Source organism: Sorex araneus, chromosome 2 (genome assembly GCF_027595985.1).
Source record: "Sorex araneus isolate mSorAra2 chromosome 2, mSorAra2.pri, whole genome shotgun sequence".
Classification (NCBI taxonomy): domain Eukaryota; kingdom Metazoa; phylum Chordata; class Mammalia; order Eulipotyphla; family Soricidae; genus Sorex; species Sorex araneus.
This window is the reverse complement of record NC_073303.1, coordinates 175,836,621-175,858,389: the sequence shown is the minus strand read 5'-3', so window position 1 is coordinate 175,858,389 and position 21,769 is coordinate 175,836,621. Positions and strand designations below refer to the sequence as shown.

General features: G+C 33.1%; 1 protein-coding gene and 1 pseudogene across 1 annotated transcript in view; one reads left to right on the top strand and one right to left on the bottom strand.

Moving 5' to 3' along the window:
• Positions 1-21,769, bottom strand: part of ROBO1 (roundabout guidance receptor 1) — a 1,139,823-nt gene that overhangs the window by 974,394 nt on the left and 143,660 nt on the right. The gene's annotated exons all lie outside the window — the stretch shown is intronic.
• Positions 5,282-5,787, top strand: LOC105942948 (60S ribosomal protein L23a-like; annotated as a pseudogene).

Here is a 21,769-nt window from a genome sequence, read left to right as displayed (position 1 = left end):
TGAGCTTAGAATTGTAAAATCACACTCCAAAGAGAGAGTCCGGTATACTGGTGATTATGGGTGTGGCGTTGAAATTATGTCCATGACAAAACTTTATTAATAGTACTGTAAACGAGGTAAATACGTAGCACTGTAGCACTGTTGTCCCGTTGTTTATCCATTTCCTCCAGTGGGCACCATTAACATTTCCATTGTGAGACTTGTTACTGTTTTTGACATATTGAATATGCCAAGAGTAGCTTGCCAGGCTCTGCCAGGGTCTGCTGCGTGTGGGCGGGATACTCTTTGTAGCTTGCCAGCTCTCCGAGAGGGATGGAGGAATCAAACCCAGGTTGGCCACATACAAGGCAAATGCCCGACCCGCTGTGCTATTGCTTCAGTCCAAATGATAAAATATGAAAATAAAATTATTTTTGTGCAAAAAGGAGAGAACATCATATGCCTACAGCATGTCTTTCATGAAATGAAAAATTGTGAACAAAAGTACTTAGTCATCATGTAAATTGCCTATCAAACAAGCATTAGATTGCCATTTAACTTGCCATATATAGGACAAAGAGATAGTACAACACATAGCACATTTTCCTTCCATGGCACAGACTGGTTTTCATGCCCCAAATACCAAGTTTAACCAGGAGTGATCCCTCAGTACAAGAGCCAGGAGTAAGCCTTGAGCACTTCTGGGTGTGACCCCTAAGGCAAGAAAAACTTTGCTGTGTACTAAAAAGCATTAATAGTTCTATGAACCATATTAATCATAAACAATATTTGCCTCATGCTCCCAAAAGCTTTCAAAATTCTTCAGCCATGACTTCCCATCTGCTTTTGTCTCCTAAAATTCTTACTAATTGCAGATGTATGATCATGGATCAGAACTTCACAGCTCATAATGCTGATTTTTTTTTCTGATTGCTAGGACTTTTCATTGGGGTTATAGTTTTTTGCCAGAGTTCATAAGATTTTTTTTAACCAGGAACTTCTTCCCATCCACTCATTGACTTGGATTTTTAATTTCTCTTGAGTCACAGCAAAGCCTGGCAAGCTCCCCATGGCGTATTTGATATGCGAAAAATAGTAACAAGTCTCACAATGGAGACATTGCTGGTGCCCACTCAAGCAAATTGATGAACAAAGGGATGACAGTGCTACAGAGCTACAGAGTCACTCTAATAAAAACTCTATTTTATTTTTTTTTTGCTTTGGGGGCCACGTCCAGCAGTGCTCAGGGCTTACTTCTGGATCTATGCTCAGGGGTCATTCTGAGCAGTACTAGAACACCATGGGAGGGGTACTGGGGATTGAACCCAGGGTAGTCACGTGCAAGGCAGGCTTTCTACATGCTGTGCTATTGCTCAAGTCCCTAGGAAAATACTACTCTCCTTTTTTGGACTATACTCCACAGTGCTCTGAGCGTAGTCTGGGCTCTGTGCTTAGACATCACTCCAAGCAGAGCTCAGGGGCCACATGTGGTACCAGGGATGGAAACTGATTCAATTGTGCTCAAGGCAAGTGCTTCCCCCACTGAACTATTTTTCCAATTCTACTATGCAATTCTATGGAGGAGTAAAACATGACCCTTGCTCTGAAGAACTTCTTAATTGGTTTAGTTAGTGATGCTGTATTACATACTTTAAAAATACTAATTAGACTGAAACGTGAGTGTTCTCACAACAAAAAAAAGATTAACTGTGACCTGATAGCAATATGTCTGTCATGATCATAATCACCTTACCATAAATTAGTGAATCAAATCAATATGATATGCACCCTAAACTTTCACAATATCAGAAGTATATTCTAATTAAATAAAAAAAATAAATATATTTTAAACAGACAAACTCCAAAGTATTCAAGGAGAATATTCAGAGGTGTGAATCTCCTGGAAGAGGAGATAAGAAATTTGAATTTCTTACAGTAAGAGATTTGGAGCTGATTCCTGGGATACTAGAAGCATAGGCAAGGTTTTCTACCAGAGGATTAGCTTCCATAAAACCTTGAAGTAACAAATATATAACTGAGGTGTAAAGGCATTTAACAAAGTAAAATGGGTCTCATTCCCCTGGCCCTGAAAGAGCCTCCAATGTGGCACCATTGGAAAGGACGAGTAAAGAGAGGCTTCTAAAATCTCAGGTCTAGGACGAATGGAGACATTACTGAGATTGCTCGAGAAATTCGACGATCAATGGGATGATGATGATGATGATGATGATGATGATGATGATGATGATGATGATGATGATGATGATGATAATGAACAAAGTACTGATGTTGGAGGTAGGATGTAAGGGAGAGCTAAAAGGTTATATCATATATTTAAGCAGGAATCATAACCATAATGAGCATTGTAAGGCATTGCTTGTAGTATGAATTTTATTTTTATGGATCTGGGAAGCCATTAAGTTTTTTAAACTTGGAAGTAAGTTGGGTGAGATTTATGTTTTTTTAGGTGGTTTTCAGGTTGCTAAATCTTTCAAATACAACATGATAAACTATAAAAGGAAGTTAACAGGCTACAGATGATGAGAATTGCACAGATAACTGGTATGTTCAACAATGGCTAGATGAAGACTGCCGTGAATCAGATTAATATAAATTGTTGGTTTTAGAAGAATCTTTCTTGTCTATGAGGTATAAAATAACTGAGGTGAGAAAAAAAAAACAGGAAAGGGAAAGAGCATACACACAGAAGGTTGATTCCTATCATCTCAGGGTTATTTATTAATCTCCTGAGGACAAATGTCATCTCTATGATTAAAATTAATAACCCCTAGGTGACAACTAGCTTTACTTCTTAACTTCCCAATATTCGGTCTTATACATGTGGCCTCCATAGATAAACTCAGCAATTAATCTTTATTCTGAGACAAATGGCTACTTCTTGTCAGGAGGTTCAATGACAAGGGTTAGAGGCCAAAATGTTCCTTTTGAATACTGTCTATGAACTATGTCATGCGCTGCTCTTTCAAACTATAACTTACCATAAATTTTTTAAAATTTGCCTTTTAAAAATAGTAATTCCATGTGTAATACAACAAACACTATATGAAAATAAAGATATACACAGAGATAAAATGTCACTAATAAAAAAATAAATATCTCGGCAAAAAATACAGGCTTTCATATTGATGGCAAATCTGTAGGCATAATTTAAAGATAAATTTCAAAGAGTTTTAGGATCTCTTTTTATCCTGACTTTTCAAATATTTAGATTGACATCCATTCAAAAGAACAGAGTTAGACAAGATGACACTTCTGAGTTGAGGGATGAATGGATTAAAAATTTTTCAATTTTAATTAAATAATAGAGAGATGCAATTAAATAAAGTAATGTGATCAATGGAACAATACACTGCTTCAATATAATACTGAACTGTGTATCTTTACCTTGCTGAAATTATTTTCATTGATTTTAAATATAAGATTGTAACAATACTCACATTTTTGTTGAAGTTTTTATAGAAACACAAGATCATATTCATTTCTAGATAATAGACCCAAATATAAACAGAAAATCGTACAGCTTTTGTCATCCTGGTATACCTCATATAGGTCATTTTCATACAAATATATGAAACAGATTGGAGACAGTTAAATGAAGACACTTTGGCACATTTGATGAGATTTCAGTTTAAAATAGCAAAGTCATAAAGGTGTTTAGAGATTGCAATCTGAGTATCCAATTTCTTGTATCAGTCTGTGGTACTTGCGTTTCATACTCTTTCACTGGGAATACATATGTGTCCACAGTGAATTACTGTAGTTAGTGTCAGAATATGATTGTCTTTGAACAAAAATATTGCATTTGGACTTTTCATATCCTCTTTTTTTCAGTATTACTTATTTTCTCCTCCGCTCGAGCAAATCAATGAGCAACAGGATTACAGTGACAGTGACAATGATTATAACTCCCTATACTTGTGCACGCAGATCTAACCAAAGCCTTGGCTGCCGCAATCACACGCCACAGCTGTAGCCAGGCCAGCTGCCCAACTCCACTGCTTCAGGACTAATCTTTGTAGATATACCTTACTATCAAAAATTTCAGGAATACCGGTTTTCAGGCTGAGAAATCTGGGGTCTCTCAGCATGGGAGCTGGAGTCTTCCTTAAGAGCTCTGTACTTCTGGAAGTCCTGATAGTCACAGCCACCTCCCACATCTGCCATGTCAACTCTTGACCCAGGTACATACAGATCCTGGAGTTTTTGAAATGACACCTCCAATTCAAAAATATTGACATTCCAGTAGGAGCACACCACATTAGATGGAAAAAAAGGGCAGGAGAGAATGAAGATGGTAAGGAGCATCTTTGCACAGAGCCAGCCAACTGGGGTATGATCCCCCAAATTCCAAATGTCTCCTGAGCTCAATAAAAGTGGTTCATGAGTTGAGAGCAAGGAGTAACCCTTGAGCTCTGCTGGTATGATCCCAAAACAAAGTAGATGAGAGACAAAAAGAAGTCAACAATACTCAATAAACACTAACACAAAAGGCTCAAGTAGCAATGAATAGCTTAGTAAACAAACCCTCAGACAAGGGCTTACTGACCACATGGTGAGATATAACAGTCTTAACAAAATAACGTTTTTCTTATAATTTCATTAGCTCTTTAACTGTAATAAACAATATAAAACTAATTATTTTGTGCTTGGTAAGGGGGCAGGCTCTAAGGGTGGGTCAAAGATGGTATGATGGCACAGGGAAGGTGACAGGGGTGGTAGGATTGGTATTGAAGTATTTAATTCCTGTAACACCTGTGTTATAAAAAGTTCATATACCAGGTTGTTTGAATACATGAAAAAATGTACATGTACACATATATATGTTATATATGTGTGTAATTAGAAAAAGAAAAGTACATAAGCAGCTAAGTATTACTGGAACCAGGGGTGACATTTCATGAAATAAATAATTATTAACTAAGTAGATTATGGTATCCAAAAAATGATAATAAAATATAATTGGTGTTTTGCAATTAGAAAAATATCACAAAAAGTATGTTTATATATTTAAGTTTAATTATTTTCTTTTACTTTAGTTTATTCCTATTATCTTCCTTGTTACAAAGAATGCTATTCATTTGACACTTAAAGGATATTTTGGTGAAAAGTGTACTTTGCCACATGGACTTTTTAGTAGTCTTCAATTATAAAAGAAAATGTAGTCACTATGCTTGGTTGCTTGGTATAACCTTTCTGTAAATAAAATGCACATAAATGAATCTGGAAAAGATAGACAGTTATTGTTAAAATTTACACAATAGAAGAAACCCTTCTTACGAAGATGGCTCCCAAAGCCAAGAAGGAAGCCCTTATCCCTCCCAAAGTTGAAGCAAAAGCCAAAGCTTTGAAGGCCAAGAAATAGTGCTAAAACGCGTCCACAGCTAGAAAAAGAAAAAGATCCGCACGTCACCCACCTTCCGAAGAACCCAAGACCCTGGGGCTGAGAAGGCAACCCAAATACCCTTGGAGGAGCGCCCCCAGGAGAAACAAGCTTGACCATTATGCCATCATCAACTTTCCTCTCACTACTGAGTCAGCCATGAAGAAGATTGAAGATAACAACACACTTGTGTTCATTGTGGATGCCAAGGCCAACAAGCACCAGATTAAGCAGGCTGTGAAGAAGCTCTAAGACATTGATGTAGCCAAGGCCAACATCCTGATTGTCCCTGATGGAGAGAAAAAGGCATATGTTCGGCTGGCTCCTGATTATGATGCCTTGGATGTTGCCAACAAAATTGGGATCATCTAAATAGTCCAGCTGGCTAATCCTAAATACAGTTTTTTTTCCACCATAAAAAAATTATACAATAAAATATCCGATAAAATTAGGCATTTTACTTGTGCTTTAAATAATAAATATTTTTGGTTTGTAGTTTAGAGTCAATTAAAAAATTTTGTAAAATTCTTTTCATATCCTTATAACATTTGCTCAAATGTTATATATTGCCTAATGCACCGGGGATCTCAATTTGGACAATTTTACAAACAAACAAACAAACAAACAAACAAAAAACCATCAAGGCAAAAAGTACAAATTAATTTTAAATCTATTTTATTTTTTTAAAGAATTTAAAGTGATTAAGTAATGTTATTCTCTTCTGCCATAATCATTTGTTGAAATATCTATATTTTAGATATGAAATGTATAATAAAAAGGATTGTACTTATTTTAATGTGACACCATTTAAAAACTTAAGATTTTATTTTGCACATTTCTGCTATGGTATAAATCTTAGTAAATTAATTCTGAATTAATTTAAAATAAATTCATATATTGGAATGGCATTCTACTCTTGGTAAAATTAAAAAAAAAGTGAAAAGTGATTAAGAGTTTGAAAAGAGTTTAATTCCACAATAAAAACAGTTGTTTGGATGAAAAACTGTTATAATCTAGGTAAAATAACAATAAAAAGTAGAAAAAAACATATATTTTTTAACATAGATAAGGCATAATTGCTGCGGAATTCTAAGGTCTTCTGAACTAGTTCTGTACAATGTCAATTTACCTACTAAGCATGCAAGTATTCATGGCACAAACCAGTACACAGGAACTTTAAGGCTAAAGCATGGTTCACTGCATTGCATAATACTGTATCTATTTGAGGAAACAGTAATCATATGTCATTCTGTGATCTACTACACTGTTCTGCTAGTAGTTTCATAAGTAAAGTTGAAAGGTTATTTCCAATATAAATTTCTGTCACAAAATTTCAGTTAAAAGGATGTGATGGAATATAGAAGGCTGAAGTAAAGCAGAAATATATCACTGAAGCAAAAATAAAAAAAATTAAAGATAGATATCTGATGAGAATATATACACATATATTTATCATCAGTTTAATTCTGAAATTGTAAAACCATACTAAATTATTAAAATTATTGCCATGTGAATTTTTAAGTTTTCAGAATGCAACTCTTGAAAATATGTTTCAAGTACCTTTATCTTTTATTTTGAAAGGAATACCTGCTACATTGTACTAAAGTCAAAATTGTGATTAATTTTGTATCCATAAATTTATAACCTATCTGAATATGTTATCTTTAAATTTCACAAATTTTATAGGATATTGATTTTATATGTAGAAAATAGAGATTTTGATAGTGTGTCTGACAATAAGCAAGGAATACGGCATAGAACTAATATAATTATACTCTATTTTTTCCTCCATTTTTGGTAAAAGTTTACTAACAATGAAAAGGAACACACAAGAAAAATTCTAGTATACAATTTTCTAAAACATTGGGTGCCCATTTGCTTATAATAGTCAGTCAAATGTAAGGAATCAGAATATTCATCATGAAACAAAAAATTAAAGGGCACACAATTGTACTAATAATGAAACGCAACCTGCATTTTAGAGGAAACTTAGGAAATGTATAACTTACCAAAGATGGTTCATTCAAGTTAGATATATGGTATGTATTCAAATTTTTTTAAGTTTTATATTGTAGAATTATAATCAGAACAGAACTTAACAAGGGATTATTTTGGGGAGGGGAAGTAAACAAACAGTAGTGAATAATAAATAATATCTATTAAGTTTAACTTTATAGGGTTTACTAAGAAAAATTCATTAACCTACTAATCAGGATTTAATTGAATGTAATATGTAAAAATTAATTTGGTTTCAACAAATTGAGGATCATTTGCAGTGCAATAGCAAGATATATCACAAAGGAGGCATTTATAAATCTTCATTTATATAAGTATTTATATGGTAGATTATCTAGGAGAAGATGTGGTTCATCTATTTGGGAATGGCCATTTTATCATAATCACTTTAAAATAAACTGACCTTTTACCTAATATTATGTAAGTTTCAATCATCAAAGGTAAATATCAGTATGTGTACACATTAAATTAAGATTGTTAAAAGTAGTAATATAAAGTCAACCATGCAGAAGTGCTTAAAAGGTCTTCTAAGATGCATATAGTATTCAATTTTATTCAGAAGTTTAAATAGTTGGGCCAGAGTGATAGCATAACATATAGGGTGATTGTTTTGCACTTCACTGACCTGCATTTGATCTTTCTACCACATATGGTCCCCTGCACCTATCAGGAGTGATCCTTGAGCACAGAGACAGGAATAAGCCTGTAGCATCAATAGGTGCAGCCCAAACACACACATACACAGAGACACACAGACAAACAGACACAAACATACACCTGGAAATCGTCAAATTTTACTGTCAAATCATACCAAGTTCCTATCTACGCTTCTTTCCTGATATACTTCCTTTTATTACTCACAATTTTATTATCAATATTTTATATTTTATTACATTTTCTATTACTATTTGGAAAGTTAGAATATTGAAAATAAAATAAGTATCATATGACATAATTATTTTTCTTATTGTTGGATCTGCCACATTCTGCAGTGCTTGGGTACACCCTACAGAGTCACATCAGGGGGTCTTTAGTGCTGATGTTTCAACCCAAGGTCTACCCAAGGTCTAGGTTTTACCAGTTATCTAGTCTAACATATGACCTACAAACCTGAACTCACACTGAATACTTTGAGATTTGATGCTTTTGGACCTTTAAAATATAAAAGACTAATGAAGTTGTTTCAGTTCTATATGATTTAAATGTTTTCTTTAGATACACAAATTCTTACAACTTTTTGAGAAACCAAAGTCATTGACAATCAGAGAAAAGTTATTATACTTTCTTCTAATATGTTTCATTCAGAATTAAAAAAAATAAAATTTGAACAAATATTTCTCCCTAGAAAACTTTAAACTAGCTATATTAATCTACTTAAATATATTTTTAAAGTTAGGTATTAATGACTCATCTCACAGTTAATGTAAATATTATATCCTCAGAAATATTAGATTTAATGTAGAAAATTTCAGGCTAATTGCATGTACCAGCAACCTGATCTCTTTTGAATGGTGGGCTTTGAGAGAAGATAGATCAATTCAGACATTGTTATTACTGTATTAAAAAAAGAAACAGGAATATCTACAGTTGAACAGAAAAAAATGTATCTTACTAATTCATGCATTAAGGCTAAGGAATAGAAAAAATAATTTCTGGGAAAATTGATTGTCAATCAACAAAGTAGAAGCCAACTAGGTAGTATTCTTACAAAGAGGCCAAAAGTAAATTGATTTAATGTCTTCATGGACCATGACTGTATCATCTTTCTATATGTTCAAGTCTTCAAACAATTAGAAGATAAGAATGTTGAATTTGGTGCTTGTTGATGCCTGAACTTCAATTTCAAACTTGACTAATTTATATAACATTTCCCCTCTCCATCATACATGAAAAAAGTGTAATTTAATATTTTTTTGTAATCTTGCCTCTTACATTCTCCCTATTGATTTAATATGGCTTCCATGAATCAACTTCAACCTCCATGGATCACCTTCCTAAAGTTGTCTGCAAAAGTTTATGTTAATATCTATCTGTACCCCTTGTGCTAAGAAGAAAAATTTACAGAAACAAAGTGGTAAAATATAAATTTAATATAGTTGTTTACATTTGGATTTATAATTATTTATATGTGTATATATATGTATATTATATATACATATATAGTGGAATAATACTTGGCTATAAGAAATATACATACATATATATAGTGGAATACTACTTGGCTACAAGAAATATTGAAATCAGTAAATCTTCCACCATATGGATGGAACTTGAGAAAATCATCCTGAGACAAGTCAGTAAGAAGGAGAAGGACAAATACAGAATGGTCTCTTCTATACGGTGGATATAAGGAAACATACTAGGGGACAACAAATGGCCAAAACCAAATTTATTTACAGAGCTGAATTTGCCTGGAAGGAAAGGCATCTGATAGAAGTCTTTGGGGTAGAAGGAAGCCAGCACTTCTGTGATGGATGCTGTGTTGGAATGATGTACACACAAATTTATTATTAACAGCACTGTAAATCATGGTAGTTCAATAAAAATGGGGTGGAAATATTACTACTAGCATTTTCAAGTTGAAAAAGTGATAAAATTCTCATAAAATAGTAATTCATTTATACTACAATGTCTCACCATATTTTCCTATTTAAAATGTATGATTTTCTCAACTGTCTACAATGAACAATTAGCTGCTCTCTCAATTCTAAAATAATTTTAAAGGAATATACTACAAAATTTACATAAATATTTTGTTCAACACTGAACATACAATGCTTTTAGTTTCTGTTAAAAACAAAATATCTGAATGTATAATCTTAAAACCTGGTTAATATAGAGAGAGAGACTCAGGCACTTGCATTACAAGCCTTTGATTTTCATCTTTGTTGGATCCATGTCCTGGAATATCCCCTGAGCATAGCTGGGAATGACCTCATACACAGAGCTGGGTAGCAACTCATGAACACCATTGGGTACAACACAACCCTCAACCCCAAACTAAATAAAAAGCTGGTAAATAAAATAATACACTTGAATGATTTTATAAAGATAGATGTTTCCTGAAGCTTTGGCTGCGTTTTATCTCTAAAGTAAATTGAAAACTAAGGAAAAAAGTGAAAAAAAAAATGACAGCAGACACACACCTCTACTTTATAATTATATTGCTAGCACTACTGTTGAAATCAATGAGAAAATTCCTATCACCTCTGGGAAAATGAAATACTGAAAAGTGGGTTCATGTGCCTGAAATTGATTGAAACTTAACAAGATAATAGGACTAGAACTATAATGAACAGAACTGTTTTCTGATGTGGTTATTTTTTACACAATGCTTAGTCTCCCAAGAGATATTTCCTTTCTTCTTTCCTCCATTATGAACACAATGCAAACAAACAGTGAATTATTAGAAGCACTCACATTGTCAAATATTGATTGCCATACAGGTATCAAAAAAGTAAATGTTTAAATTTACTGACAGGTCAAGCATAAATAAAAGAATATGACTAAGCAGTATTGTTTGCGTAAAATTAAAGAAAAAACACAAAAATGTTAAAAGTACATAAAAATATAGTTAAAAATGCAGAAGAAAGAAACAGAATTGAAAACACATAAAAACTTGTATTTTATTAAGACAATGCAAATACATTACAATAACAATTATGCTATAAAAGATAAATTATTATATATAGTTTTTTAAAGTATGAGCATTTCCTTATGTTTTTCTTTATAAAATTTCACTGTAACTTTATTTAATTCATACTGCTTTTATAAATATTAAAGAGATGGATGCACTTTTAAAATAATTTGAATCATAGGAACATTTAGGTTAGATTATCACAGTGGATAACTATGAGTTAACATTCTGGCCTTGAAGAAGGCCACATGACTGATAACTGTCAGTGGAATTTCTTCATAAATCAAAGAAGATTGAAATAGCATTGAAATAAAATCATTCAAGCAGGGTCTTGTTTCATAAATAGTACCATAAGCTGAGGGGTAATATCACATGTACATTATTGTTATGTCTGTGGTGTTAGGTAATAATGATTTTGACTGTAATTCATGGTGTGTTTTAGTATGTAGAAGCAATAAAATATTGATCATCAGCATGTCCAGCCATTATTCAGAAGATTAAATCAATTTATGAGCAGCAATAACTTGTAAATGAGTGACCTCCCAAAGGCCAAGAGTAATTTCAGGATAAAGTCATCACATATCTAGGGTTCCTGATGAAAACCAAGTTATTAAAACCTGATATTGAAATAAAAATACAGTTTTTGTGCTTAAATAATATTTCATATGAAAGGCATTGCAAATATAAAGTTATATTATGAATTTCCACAATTTCATTGCACAATAAATTAAAAGTGTGATTCAGTTTCATCAAATAAAATTTAAGGAAACACTATCTAAACATAAGAAAAGTAGGGCAATTATTGATTTAAAAATATAAAATTGTTTTTATTTGGGAAGTAAGATGACAGCCAAAAATAAAGCTTATAAATGTTCCCTACATATTTTCAGTCAGTGTAAATTTATGTGTAATTTGGCTAATTATAATTTTAGATTATAATTAATACATGTGTCAAGGAAATTTATGCTTATTATTAATTCTCAGGGGAGGGGAAAAAGTAATTTACATCTAGATACATAATATAAACAAAGAGAAAATTCAATGATTATTTTGAAAATTGGAGAGCTTTTTTTTCTAGAATTTTGAAACTTTAGCTATTTCCCGAGCCTTTTGTATTACTATAGCGGTTAAGTCGATTAATACAAGTCTTAAAATTAAAAAAAATTAGTAGTACTGAAATAATACTTTAATATGGAATATATATAAAATAAGATTTTCTATGTTAAGAATCAAAATTAACTTGAGATTATAAAACCAACGTGTCACCAGACAGAAGAGTAGAATAATGAATAAATAAGGACAAAAAGAACAATGTATGATGAAGGGAAGTGTGAACTCTAATATGTTTTGGCGGGGACAGACAAGAAATATGTGGATTTATCTATAGAGTCTTTCACCTTTTCTAATATGTTGTGTATTTCACATATTAGACGAATGCCCTTAGGTTTATGCAGCAACTTTGGACAATCTGATGCCATATATACTAAGAAGGCCAAATAGAATATCATAGTATGAGCAAAATCATCATGGATTTTGTTTTGCTTTGTTGTTGTCTCAGGGCTTACTCTTAGCTTTGTGCTCAAATGACTCCTGGAGGGCTCAGGGAATAGTAAGAGCTGTAGAGATCAAACTTGTGTAACCAACCTACTTGACTATCACTCCGATCTTTGCATTTTCTATATTTTAATTGTCTTGATCATACTTGTTCCATTGGTTCTAAGGTTCCAATAGGTTCAGCATTTATATACATATTTTTCTCTACCTCACTTTGTTTGGGGGTTTGGTCAGTTTAGTGAAGCTAAAAACATTTTATTATATGTTCCCCTCATTTATTTAGAGAGGTTACTTAAAATATTTTCTAAAACTTTTCTGTATTTTCTGTTTGCACATGACTTTAAAAGCAAAGACAAAAATGTATGATATATGTCTGCAATTTTTTTGTAATCACTTCACCCAAATAGTATTAACATATGAAAGTTCTATATCTTATGCCAAAAATAACACATGCTAACTTCTGGTCATTTTTCTGTTTGTTGCATGGCAATGCTTTTAAATATTAGAATCCTGGGTTACATATTGGATGGTTTTCAAATGCTCTTCGTAATAGGCAATACAATAAAAATTAAAAATCATCACTGTCATACATAACATGTCACCATCCCTAGTAATAGAAATTAAATCATCATGTTTGCCTACTTTACTCTGTAGCGTTATGTCTATTTAAGGACTGTCTAGCAGTTGTGACATACTGTTATAAATCCACAAGGCAAATTTTACCATATTTTGTTAATGTTGGATTTCTTTCATTTAGGTTTGACATGAAGCTCTGTCACATGGCTTGACACAGAAAATTATAAGTATTCTAGACTAGTTTATATTTTCTGTTACTAAATATTCTGTGGAACAACATACACAGCACAGAAGTTCCAGGTATTTATAAAATTCTATTATGAAAAATAGCTTTTTTTTATAAATATTACTTATATTAAAATCTCTCCTGTGCAATTGTGTTTTAAAGTCTGTGAATTTGGAGCAAGTCTCCTCTCCAAATATCTCTAATTTAGCTATTGACATCAACCATCCCCAATGCTGTGAGATACCTGATAATCTAACATTCATCTATGTATAGCCTGTGCCAGTAGGTTTTAAAAGTCTTCTCTAGGAGATGTATTTGTCATATAATATAACAGAGCAACTTAAGGATATATAATAACAGTGCTACTTCAGGACTTCTTCTATGGATGAAGTACTGTATTATACAACTTATGGTCTTTATTGCAATCTTTACAATATCTGGAGGAAAGGAACTTGTCTCCTTTTTAAAAAAAATTGCAAATAAATTAAAAATAACTCATGTAACTTTCCCAAATTTACCCATTTTGTAAAATCGGTAACAGATTAAAGTAAGTTGCTTTTAAAAGCCAACACTTTTGATGAATACAGCTCACCATATTTGTTTGCTACAGTTTGTTAAAATGTTAGGTTTTTTACACACACTAGATAAAAACTGACATAATAACATGAGAGAGAAGTAGTTCATTTACAAAGAGACAATAGTGTAAAAACAGAAAGTGAACTAGATACTCTAAACCTTGAGATTAAAATGTTGAATAAGTAATATGCCATTATCATTAAAAATAAACTTCCAGACTTTGCCAGACAGTGAGAATTTGCTTCTGTATAGATGCAGAGAACAGTAAACACTTGACCCCAGGAACTTGTGCCACTCAAGAAGCACTTCTAAACTGACCCTCTTATCCATATCATTTTTTAAAAAAAAAATTATTAGTGAATCACATGAGGTACAAATACAGAGTTATAAACTCTCATGGTTCTTTTCTAATAAAACAATGATCAAGTAGCCATCCCTCCACCAGTGCCCATTCTCCACAACCAATGATCCCCGTATCCCTCCCACCACTCCCACCCCATCCCCACCACCCCACCCGCCTCTATGGCAGGGCATTCCCTTTTGTTCTCTCTCTTCTTTTGGGTTTTGTAGTTTCCAATAGAGGTATTGAATGGCCAACGTGTTTGGAGTTTTGGCACACATCTCCAATTCCGAGCGGGTCCTCCAAATACCATTTACTTGGTGTTCTCTTCTCTATCTGAGCTGCCTTTTATAAGCTTAATATCTGATAGGTCCTCTATCCATGTCCTCTTAGTAAGCAGTTCTCCTTTTCTTACTCCTGAAATTTACATGAAACAATAAATCCCCATGAATAGTTAAAGCAATCCTTGGAAAAAAGAAGATGGGTGGTGTCACCTTCCCCAACTTCAAACTCTAAGACAAAACATTAGTAATTAAAACAGCATGGTATTGGTATAAAAACAGACCTGCGGACCACTGGAACCAAGTTGAATATCCTGTCACAGACCACCAAATATATGGCCACTAAATCTTTGACAAAGGAGCAAGAAATGGAAAGTGGAACACTCTTCAGCAAGTGGTGCTTGGAAAACTGGATAGCTACCAACAAAAAAATGAACTCTGACCTCTGTCTAATGCCAAGCACAAAAGTCAGATCAAAGTGGATTAAAGTCCTCAATATCAGACATGAATCTCTAAGATACATAGAAGAAAATGTAGGCAGAACTCTTCATGACATTGAAGCTAAAAGCATCTTTAAGGATGAAACAGCACTTACCATGCAAGTAAAAGCAAACATAAACAAATGGGACTACATCAAACTAAGAAGCTTCTGCACTTCAAAAGAAAGAGTGACCAAAATACAGAAAGAGCCCACATAATGGAAAGAATATTTACCCAATACCCATCTGATAAGGAATTAATATCAAGGATATACAAGACACTAGTAGAATTGTATAAGAGAAAAACCTCCAATCCCATCAAAAAATGGGGAGAAGAAATGAACAGATGTTTCCTCAAAAATGAAATACAAATGTCACATGAAAAAATGCTCCACATGGCTAGTCATCAGGGAGATGCAAATCAAAACAACAATGAGATATCATGTTACACTAAAGAGACTGGCACTCATTCAAAAGAACAAAAGCAACCAGTGCTTGCATGGATGTGGGGATAAAGAGGGATGCTCTTTCACTGTTGGTGTGAGCGCCGAGTGGTCCAGCCTTTCTGGAAAACAATATGGACTGTCCTTCAAAAACTAGAAATTGACCTTCCATATGACCTCACAATACCACTTCTGGAAATATATGCAAAAAAGCAGGATGCAAAAAATCACAGTAGAAATGGCATCTGTACCTATATATTAATTGCAGCACTGTTCACAATAGCCAAAATCTGGAAACAACCCAAGTGCCCAAAAACAGATGACTGGTTAAAGAAACTTGGTATATCTACACAATGGAATACTATGCAACTGTTAGGAGAGATGAAGTTATGAAATTTACTTATAAATGGATAGACATGGAGAGTATCATGCTAAGTGAAATGAGTCAGAAAGAGAGAGACAGACATAGAAAGACTGAACTCATTTGTGGAATATAGAATAACATCACATGAGGCTGACACCCAAGGATAGTAGATACAAGGGTCAGGAGGATAGATACAAGGGCCAGAGCTGGAAGCCTGCTTCATGAGCAGAGGGGAGAAGGCAGATGGAATAGACAAGTGATCACTAAGAAAATGATGGCTGGAGGAACCAGCTGGGATGGGAGATGCATGCCAAAAGTAGATAATGGAACAAACATGATGACCTCTCAGTGTCTGTGTTGCAAGCCATGATGCCCAAAATAGAGAGAGAGTATGGGGAATATTGTCTGTCTTGGAGGCAGGGGAGGGTGGGAAAATGGGGTGTATACCCAGGATATTGGTGGTGGGGAATGTGTACTGGTGGAGGGATGGGTGTTGGATTATTGTGAGATTGTAAACCAAACGTGAACGAGCTTGTAACTACCTCACAGTGATTCAATAAAATTATATATACATATATATGTGTATATATATATAAAACAGCAGGTGATATAAAACTGGCCATTTTGCAGGCGGAAGGAAAGAGCTTAAAAAATAAACAAAAACACAATAAGAAAATATAAACCTAAGTAAGACTGTAAAATTTCTGACCATACAGCTGATCAAATTAGAAGTACAATTGAAAATAAGCATATTAACTTAAGGAACTTAGAATTCTAAATACAATACAGAATGTATCTAATTAATGGCAAAAATATAAAAATTTAATAGCACCAAACACTGGCAGGAAGGTGAATAAAGTGGAATTCTCATTCATTTCTTATAGGCAGCAGAGTGGTATGTAAAATTTAGTGGTTTCTTATGAAGCTAAATTTTAATTTCATAAAAAAATACATTTAGTATAAAATGAAATGAAATGTACATGAGCAAAATTACTGAGGGTAGGGAGCTGCAGTTGCCCTGGGTTTGATCACAAACACCCATAACCCCATACAGTTCACAAAGTTCTAGTAGGAATAGTAATTTAGTGCAGAACCCTGAGTAAATTCTGTGATTACTATGAGCCTTACAGCAATCTTGATCTGATTGCCATTTACTCTGATGTGATTACTTGGTCATACATGTCCATAGTATCATTTCAGCTGAGTTATACACATTATAAGGAATACACACATTGAGTATACTTATTCTTTGAAATGTATTCCATGATTCAAATTTAATTGAACAAGTGTCAGTAAATGTTATGTTCATTTCTGGATTATCAACAAATATTCAAGCATAAATGACATTGTTTTGTTTTGAGGTCTCACCCATCAGTACTCAGGGTGTACTTCTGGTTCGGTACTCAGGGGTTGTTTCTGATGGGGATCCCATGGATATAGAACAGAGAACACTGGTCAGCCAGGTGTAAGACAAGTGCCCTATCAGCTGTACTATTGCTCTGAGCCGAGGAGACATTGTTGAAGGTAATATTTTGGGAAGGATGACCCGAAATCCAAAATTTTTAGGAAGCAAAAACAAAGACACTGGAATAAAATAGACAAACTTAGGCAGAAGTAAAATAAGATGTCTGTTCTGAATAACTGGAAAGCACTGTTTGCTACCCACAAAATTAGGTGCAGAATAACAGAGGGAAGAGATTTAAAGATATCAAGAGATTGGTCTGATTAATACATGGCACCAAATCATCACAAAAATTGTATGCTTTTAATTAGTAGTTGCATTATTTTCCCCAATAATAAATAAAGGTGCGTCTATTTTCATTGTCATTTTATATTTGGTAAAATCCTTTTACTTTCAAAAGAGCTAAAATGAGCTATAGATTGCTAAAGTGATGTAAAAGATCTTACTCTGCAATTATCAGGAAAAAAGAATATGTCATATTAGAAAACAAAAGCCTTCATAACAATTACACCAGGAAAGACAAAAGAGAGTGGCTATAGTCATAGAATCGTTAGAAAATGAGGTGATGGACAATGATAGCTGAATAAGAGGAGCATGACAAGATGCAATGCCTGTCATTCCCACTCTTGGAATAGCCATGGCCTGCTTGTACCTCTCATTAAAATCCAGTTAAGCTATAAGCTAGAACAAACATTGCCCTTTAAATAAAGTTGAAAAACCGTCTAGATAGAAAATGAGAAACCACAGAATTATTTTCATATATTTACAAGAATTTTCTCAACTGTGAAAATCACTTAGTACCTTAGTAAATTAGAATACTGCTATTAATGTTGTTGGAAAAAATGTCATCATCATTCTTAATTTACTTTTAAGGCAACAAATATATTGTTGCCTCAACATTTATTAATCAGACCTCTGCAAAACATTAATAACAATTTAAAACATTGCATACTCATATCTATATTTAAGCATGTATTTAAATACCAGTATTACATATACATCTGCATATGTATATACATATTTGTAACATTGCTTTCTATATATATATATAGTGTCATATATTTCAAATTTGTACAGTGGGTTTTCTAATGGTCAGTATTTATGACTTTCAAGGCCCATATGAAGCTAACATTTTATTTAAAATGATTTAGTGTTCATATTTTAATATTTAAAAAAAGCCATTCTATCTTTTGATTACTGAAGAAAATCAATTTCAAAGCAATTTTCCTCATGTGAAAAGTTGACCAAGGTTGTTCTTTTCTACAACAAAGGATACACGCATATGGACATAGGAGAACTACATGTAAAAGGAAAGAATATAGGAATGTTCACTCAGAAACCGAGGGGGAAAATAGCTGAGTGATATAATGACAATGTCTTATACAAGAAAGACATTTTATGTAGGGTTTTCTCTACCCTCTGGCACAATTACAACAGCTGTACTGTATAGCCTCTATCAGTCATAATCTAGAATAGTGCCTCTTTCTATTAACCAAGCAATAGAGGAGCAAAAATTACTTAGACCAGTCCATATGAGGCATTCTGTTTGCTGCAATGCATTCTGATGGCTTAATTAGGTGGGCTGTGTGACACATGTGGTTTTTTAAACTAGGTTCATCACAAAGGCCATAACATCAAAGCAGAATAGTCCTGGACTCTGCTGCTAGATTACAAATAGGAGTCTCTTCATTGAGTGTCGGGCCGCTCACTGTGTCTGTGAGTTTGCTTCCATCTACTTAAGCAATTATATGAAGCTTCATACTAGTAGACCAGGCTAATAAAAAGTCACAGAACTGAGTGCAGCTGACATTTTCTCTTGTTATTACAATCTCATCTTCAATTGAGTGACTGTTGCAGAAAGTGAGGAATTTAGTTTATCTTTAATACGACTTGCTGGTTTTCAAGATTTGATGGTGTATCACTAGGTTTTTCCAATATACTTTACTACACACAGAAGCACAGAGATAAATAGAACCATATCACAATATCAAATGACATTCAATAAACAAAAATGTAAGAGTAGTAACTGTGTGAGTAAAGTAAATGAAAAGCCTTAGAAAGAAATACTTGGTAAGAATCAAGGTCTTATAATAGCAATGTTTCTATTCTCTAGTTTTAGTAATAATTGTACAGAAAGCATTGGTGTTAATATAATAAAATATAAGATAGACAATATTTCATAAATATATATCCATTACTATAAATGAAAGTATTTTCTTCCTTACTACACTAAAACAATATACAGAAGACTAAACCAGTGACAATCTTTTGTATATAATATTGATATTATATTTCATATATATGCATATAAAATTCAGACAAACAACACTAGCTAATTTAACATTATTTGGGTTAAACTCACATAAGAGAGATTAGTTATTAAACAAGGTAGCACACTATATAATTTATTAGAGGTAATGGTCAAAACAAGGCAACTAAAATGTGAAGGCCCTCCTTTTCATCTTTCTATCTTCATTTTCTTTTTTGACTCCTCCTTTCTTCTCTCTCAATCCTTTCTCCCTTCTTTGTTTCTTTTCCCCATCTGTCCTTCCCCTTCTTTCTTTTATCTTCTTGTTGATTTATTAGAAGTAAAATATTTATTATTTTTGTTTTTGTAAATGTAATATTCATTGATTATACACAATTGTTTGTGAATTCCTTCTTAATTCCTATAAGATGTATAAAAATGGGACTATAGTGATATGACCAGGGTGCTTATCTTACATGTAGGCAATCAAGTTTGGTCTCTGGCAGTACAGTTGGTCCTCCAAGCAATGCTAGGAGTGAACCTTGAGCACAGAGCTAGGAATATCACCAGGTGCGGTCCCAAAACCAAAATTAAAAAGGATGAAACTATGTTATTACTATGTTTCATTTATATTTAGATTTCAGTCAGAAACTCATACTTTTTCTTTTCTTGGTTCTTAACAGGTATTACTTACCCACTAGGAACAGTGACTCATAGGTCAACAAAACAGCTGATAGCTCATAAAATAGTCATTTTTAAAATTTTTTTAAAAATATGTTAAAGGAGTATATTTACATTATGTCAACAATTTCATTTTATTTTCTTTGATTTGCAATACCAAGAATAAAACCCTGGACTGTGGTGCAACAATTTTTCATAAATAAAATATTCATGAGCAGGAATATTTATGATATTCATAAGTTCTACAAGACCCTAGTTTTTAGAGAAAATATGTGTAATCTGCTTTGTATTCTTTTGTAAATACAAATTCAGTCACTTATTGTCTGAATCAATACAGATTCATAGTAATTCAATTAAACTGAGGGCAAATTATGAAATCATGCAATTCACTGCACCTGAATGAAACTTGATTCAAGTAGGTCAAGTGAAGTCAGTCAGAAGATGGTTAAACGCCAGATGAGTTTATGTATCCATGGTTTACAGATTAACAGCATAAGGGAATGCATGGTTTCAACAAGGGTAGACATATATGACCCTTGACCTAGATTATAGAAATGAGAAAAGGGAAAGAAATAGAGGGCGGAATAGAAGAGCTGACAGGCAGCTAACTCGCAGGGGTTAGGAGCCTTGGGCACATTTGTGAGGTGTACAGATATGATAGATACAGATGCAGGGATATAGAAATATGTAATCTACAGAGTTAACAACACAAAAATCACAAGACAAAAATTACAACAACCAAAACTTTAAAATGTGCCTGTCAAGGAGATAGGCTGGGTTGGGTGGGTAGGTGGGGGAAATCTGATGACACTGGTGGAGGGATTATTGTAGATGCTGTTGTGGTGGGGTTGGTGTTGGAACATTGCATGTCTGAAACTCAACTATGAATAACTTTGCCAATCATGGAGACTTATCATAATTTAATAAATAAAAAACATGAGAGACAATTAAGAATGACATAAAATATTTTAATTATATTTTCAATGATTTATTTATAAAATCAGTGCCTTCTTTTTAAGATCTCTTCCTTTTAACAGTGTGACCAATTATATTTTATCCTTTATGTTTATATGAAATAAAAATCACCTGTACATGATCAAAAACAAAATTATAATTAGATTCAAATCTGTTTACCAAATCCTAGAATAAATATATATCATATGCATTTATTCATTTTTTATGAAAAACTTTTTGATAAAGAATAGTTTTAAATTTGGTTTCTGGACATCAAATCCTGGTTTTCTGTTTCAGTGAGTCTGCCCTAAACTCTTGGAAATCTTATTTTTTTGTGAACACCAAAATATTTATGAGAAAAGTAAAATTGTTTCTCAAAAGTAAAATTGTTTCTCAAAAGTAAAATTGTTTCTACAGAAAATATGTTGAGAAACAATGCTCTACATATATAGATTTGTCATATACAATGTGAAGCCAAATCATTTTTGGCTATAGTCACACTACTATCCAGGCATAATTAGAATACTTAAATACAATGCTATTGGACTGTCA